Below are 6,000 nucleotides of genomic sequence, written 5' to 3' on the forward strand. Positions count from 1 at the left end.
GAAGCTAAAATGTTAAAAAAAAAAAAGTCCTGTTGCTTATCAGAAAAAAAAAATCACTCAGTCAATCAAGAAAGCAAGCAAAGTAAAACCCCATTGTGCTGTCAACCAATTTTATCACTCTATTAACTCCTTAATCTCCAATTTTACCTAGGCCAATATGATATAATTCATTCCTTTGCTTGTTTCCAACAAGTGCCTTTTTCAGTGATTCCTCTCAAAGACAGTGGGAGCTCAAAAGAATCTGTCCTATTAACTCTGTGACCCCCTTTCAGGAGTCTGCAGTCACAACTGACCCTTGCTGTCAGATTCAGAGATTCACCTAAGCCTGGAGCTACTGTTTACCCTTAGAATGTCCTAACAATAGGCTTCCCCAGGTGGGCTGACATCCTCAGAACCCCTTCGGCCATCAGGCAGGACCATCAATCAAAAGGAAAATCTAGGTTGAATTGGATACTTTTGATTCTGAGCCAGGCAGGCTGTTTACACACCAAAACAATGATGCTCAGTTGCTTGCTGGTTTTCTCCTCAGTGTACATATAGATATTAAGGAAGGATCCAGGAGGTGATGCTGCAAGTGGTCCATGCAGAACTCTCTCTTCTCTTTGCTTCCCTCACCCTGTACTACTCGAATCTCTCTGGGAATTCTGATGGCCCTCTTTGTCTCTATTTCCCTTTTTCCTGCTTGCAGTTCAGGAGATAAAGGACATTCAATTCCCTCAACTTGGTATCAGAGTGAATCTAAGTGTCTAGAGCCCTCTGGTGGCTACGCCTTCCTATTCTGTAGCATGTTGCTGATCAGCACTAACCATGCATAGAGGAAGGAGACACATAACTGTATTTATTTGTTTTATATATTTGTTTTTGTTTTGAGGTTTCACTAAGTAGTCTTGGCCCGGAGCTCACTATGTAGACCAGACTAGACTACAACTCAGAGATTCACCTTCCTCTGCCTTCCAGGTTCGAGAATTAAAGGCGTGCACCATCAGGCTCAGCTCTTCTCACCAATTATTAAAAAGATAACACAGTGAAGTGGGAAAAAAAACACCCAAAAAAGAAGTGTTACATTTGACTTGGGATGACCAGAACAGGATATAAAAGTTCTGTCATTATTTTTACATTCCTGTGAAGAGTGTTTTGAGTTGGTCAAGCCTTTAAAATATAACATTGCATGCCTTGGAATCTCTCTCTTCCTCCCTTCCTCCTCTCTCTCTTTTCTCCCTTTCTCTTTTTTTTTCCAGCTGCTTACATGTTTCACATATATTTACTTCTGTAGAAATGCTAAGAAATAGGCAAGAGCACTAGATTAATATCTGGGGATGACAAAGAGGATTGGTGACCCTCTCCGGGTCAATGAACTAAGGCAGGATATATCAGAGATCTGGATGGAGAGTTTTAGGCACCTGGCGCAAGACGTTCTGCGATAATAGCTCAATTTCCATATAATCTAAGGATGAAATGCACAGTGGTCAATGCGAGCTTTATGGATGCATTCATGAGGATCAGTTGTAAGCACGAAAGTCCAAGCAAGCAAAAAAGCATATTGAAAACAATTTCAATTCTGGGAGAAGTACCAAAAATATCAATAAGAATAAGCATTTTCTAGCTTAATCCTTCACATAAATAACCACTATTGCTGACAGTGTTTTTTTCTCGGAGCTGGACTTCCCACTGTCAGCAAGACACATGCTGAGATATTTCCAGTGATTGTGTTTTACATAACACTATCTATATCTCGCTGGCTCTCTCAGCATTCTCTCAGCAGAGTGGGACAAAAGGGTTTATCATGTAGCACTGACCTCAAAAGCCCCCCAGTGGGGCTCAAGGGGCACTGTCAATATGACAGGCCCTCCTCAGCTTCTACTGTTTGGTATCCCGCCCTGACAAGTAGATGGATGGCCCCATCTGGACGCGTGCGGTGCTGGCCTCAGAGCTGAACTCCTGTCGTTGATGCACGGAGTGTTTCCAATTGCCCTCATCCTGTGCGCCGTCGGTGCTGATCTGCAATGTTCTTGAGCTAGGACAGGAAGGCGTGACCACCAGAAGGCCTCAGAAACTCACGCTCACTCTGATACCATCAAGCTGAAGGGATTGAGTGTCCCTATCCCAAGAGCACGAACTGCAAACAGGAAAGCGTGAAATAGAAAAGAAACGGAGCGAGCTATCAGAACTCCCAGAGGTTGGAATATCACAGGGTCAAGAAATCAAAGAGAAGAGAGTTCTGCCATGCAGGCCATTTCCTCATGGGCCATTTAGGCCATCTCCTCAAGGATTATTCCTCTCTTTTCTACATGTGCTTCATCCAGTTTCTTTGAAGGAATGTTAGCTTCTGTCTTCCAGAACCCTCTCTGGATAACAACTGTACTGAAATTCTTTCTTAGTGTGAAATTTGCCAACACCTGCCTCTGAGATCTCCACAGCGATGCTACAACAAACTGCTGAATGTAGCTTCTGCTCACTCATCTTACAGGTTCCTTCTGTGCCTCCCAGGTCTTGGTTTTATACTTCTTTGAGAGAATAATTTCTAAGGATGCCTCTTCTGTCTTGTTTACAATGTCCCCGGTTTAGGATCTCTGTCGCTCTAGGGCACCCACAATGTTTCAAGTCAGTGACATAGACCTCTAACAGTCACTGTTTGCCCTAGATCCACAGTGAGAGAAGAGGGCTTCTGACCATGTCTGAAGCATTGTTGTAATGCCACAATGCACAGGGTGATTATTGAACAAATGCTGAGAATTATTCCAAATGTTCCACAATGTATAGGACAGTGTCCCACTACAAAGGAGTGTCCAACCTAAAATATAAACAGTTCTGAGATTGTGTAGCCTTGTCCAGAAAACAAGCTACCATACTCACATATATACATACACATTTCTCCAACTGTTTGTATACACACACACACACACACACACACACACACACACACACACACTGATATGGTCAACATGTCTGTGAGGACAAATACATTTCCAGCGCAGAATGTTACCAACATTGGCATGTTTTATCCTTGAAAGCATTTATGAAGCTTGATCGCTAGGTAGAAATGTCATAATTCTCATTTTGTAGCTGAGAGAATTGAGACTGAAGGAAGGATTTATGTCCATAAAGGTAGCACAGACTTTGACATTTGGAACTTTGACCTCATTGTCTTGAGTTGGTCAAGCCTTTAAAATATAACATTGGGTGCCTTGGAATCTCTCTCTTCCTCCCTTCCTCCTCTCTCTCTCTCTCTTCTCCCTTTCTCTTCTTTTTTTTTCAGCTGCTTACACGTTTTACATATATTTACTTTTGTAGAAATCCTACAAAAGTAGGGAGGTGAAGATTAAGTAAAGAGCTAAGAGAAGTGGGGCCTTGGAGTAGAGAGCACAGCAGACGAGTAGAAATTCTTTCTGGAAGGATGGGTCTGGCAGAGGACAAACTTCTGGGAGACCACAGTACTCTGATCCTACTTCTAACCACAAGAAGTGCCAGACCGATGCTCAGGGCAGTGGACCTTGATAGCGCTCCCAGTCAGCACTGGATAATATCAATGATGCAGGCATCCATGTTCTGGGTCAGTGGTATCTATCATTATGAAGACAGTTGGTACCGTAGGCGTCATTGTTTACGTTTTGTGTCTGTGCTACTTACTGTACACTAAATTAAAGTGGCAGACTCTTAGGCTGTGCATTTGAGAGCAATAGCCTAGGCACATGTACTCTGCAGAGATATTGCTTGGACCTGCACAGTCTTAATATATGATAAAGTAATAAATTCACTTCCAAGATCAAAAGCAGCATGGCAAGAACTTGTCACTTCAAGTGACTTGAGCCAAGGTGACCTTTGCAAATGAAGTGACTCGGTGCTGTCTTTTAGGCCCTAAGGATGAAGGAGATGGTGAGGTTTCTTCCTAAGAGTCAGAGCGTGATGTGAGTTTCGAGAAGAAAAAAGATTCTAAGCTCTTGGAGTTTCCGGGGGTGTAAACACGTTCTCAGAAGAATAATATACAAACACAGCCCCGCAGCCTCCCACTGCTCACACCGGAGCAACGCGTACGCTTCTGCAAATGTTGCTTAACCTCCCACGGATGAAACAGCAGCCCGTGTTACCTGTGATCTAGCTCTCCCTTAACTGGGGCTGGCAGCTTGTTTTGCATTTTTTCTCTACCTTCTTTTTAAACATCAGACTAATCCATCATGAAGAGACGGCTTCCATTGTACAGGCCTTTGAATTTCAGAATGCTTAATTTGTTTATTGAAATGAAAAAGAGTTTCCAAAAGAAAATGGGAGAAAGCTGAGAAAGGGTTGGGCGTCTCCTTTGTAGTCAAACATTAATTTTGCTTCTAGGATCAGTGTTTTTGAGAACTAGCAAGACACCTGTGTTGCAGAAAAGGCTCATTTCGGGGGCTTCCGCTTTAGGATGGCCAAGACAGCTGGCTGACCACACCACTACCCCATGATTTTTCTTTAGTTATTTTATAAGGACTTCCTCTCAATTCTCAATACTTAAACAAGTGTTTCCTCCCTGAGTTACTGCTCTGAATCAATGGTATCTAGAAAAAGCTGGAAACAATCTCAGACAAAAGAAATGGTGCTCCCCAATTATCACCCACTTTCCATCAGAATTAAGTTATAGAAAATCCTAGCTTTAGTATCCTCGCCCTTCAGCATTGCTTTAGTGGGGAGACGATTTTACTAAGCAAGATATAACTATTTGTTTTGTTTTATTCTTGTTTTTTTTTTAATTTTAAAAATATCTGTTTTGTTTTTACTGCTGTGCATTGGTGTTTTGCCTGCATGTTTGTCTGTGTGAGACTGTCAAATCCCCTGGAACTGGAGTTATATATAATTCTGAGCTTCCATGTGGGTGCTAGGAATTGAACTTGGGTCCTCTGGAAGAGCAGCCAATGTTCTAAACCACTTAATCATCTGTCCAGCCCAATTTTTGTTTTGAGGCAGGGTCTCATGTAGCTCAGGGTGGCTGCAAACTCACTATGCAGCCATGAACGCCTGATCTTCTAAACCCCGCCAGAATGCTCAGATTAAGGGCATCTACCACCATTCGCAGTTTAAGACATGAGTTCTTGGATGTGTCCTAAGAATGATCAGAACATAGGAGAGCAAGATTCCTGGCCACAGTGTTGCTTTCCACCTGCTGCTTGCTGATGTGCAAGAATTCAGAAAGCCTTTTTTCCTGGTGGTCTAGGCATAGTGAGGACGGTCAGTTGCATTGTTCAAATCATGGATCTGTCAATTATAAGACAAGCAAAAGGAATTTCTTGGGTTCTTTACTACCAATATGTCATTCCCTAGGACAGTCATAACTGAAGAGTGATATGTCTTACATGACGTTAAAAAGGTGAAGGTTTGTTGCAACAGCAATCTTAATTCACCCAGAGAAATAGCAAAGAGAGGGGAAATTTTCCTGGAGGAACAGAAGACTAAAATGTGGTCTTAGAGTTTACGGAGTTAAGAGATAATGGAAGTCTGGAGAAAATAAAAACTGTATCACTTGGGACCAAAGGTGAAAATGGGAGAGCACACGAAGTTTTAGGCCATAGAAACTATTTGGTGTCACACTGTAACAGCAGTCCTGTCCCGACACTACCAGTCACAACCTGTAACCACTTTGAACAATAGTGGTTTTTTTTTTTGTTTTTTTCTTTTCTTTTTAAATTGTTTTTATTGGGCTATATATTTTTCTCTACTTTCCTCTCTCCCTCCCCCCTCCCCTTCTACCCTCTCCCATGATCCCCACACTCCCAATTTACTCAGGAGACCTTGTCTTTTCTACTTCCCCTGTAGATTAGACCCACACATGTCTCTCTTCGGGTCCTCTTTGTTGTCTAGGTTTTCTGGGGTTGTGAATTGTGGGCTGTTTTTTCTCTGCTTTATGTCTACCTAAACTCATTTATTTATTTACTTAGTTATTATTTTGTGCTGGAGATAGACTCTTATGCCACCACTGAGCTGTATCCTCAATCCCTTAAGTTGAATTTTAAGCCTTAAATATCACATAACCCT

The sequence above is a fragment of the Myodes glareolus genome, chromosome 1 (assembly GCF_982192425.1).
Source record: "Myodes glareolus chromosome 1, mMyoGla1.1, whole genome shotgun sequence".
NCBI lineage: Eukaryota > Metazoa > Chordata > Mammalia > Rodentia > Cricetidae > Myodes > Myodes glareolus.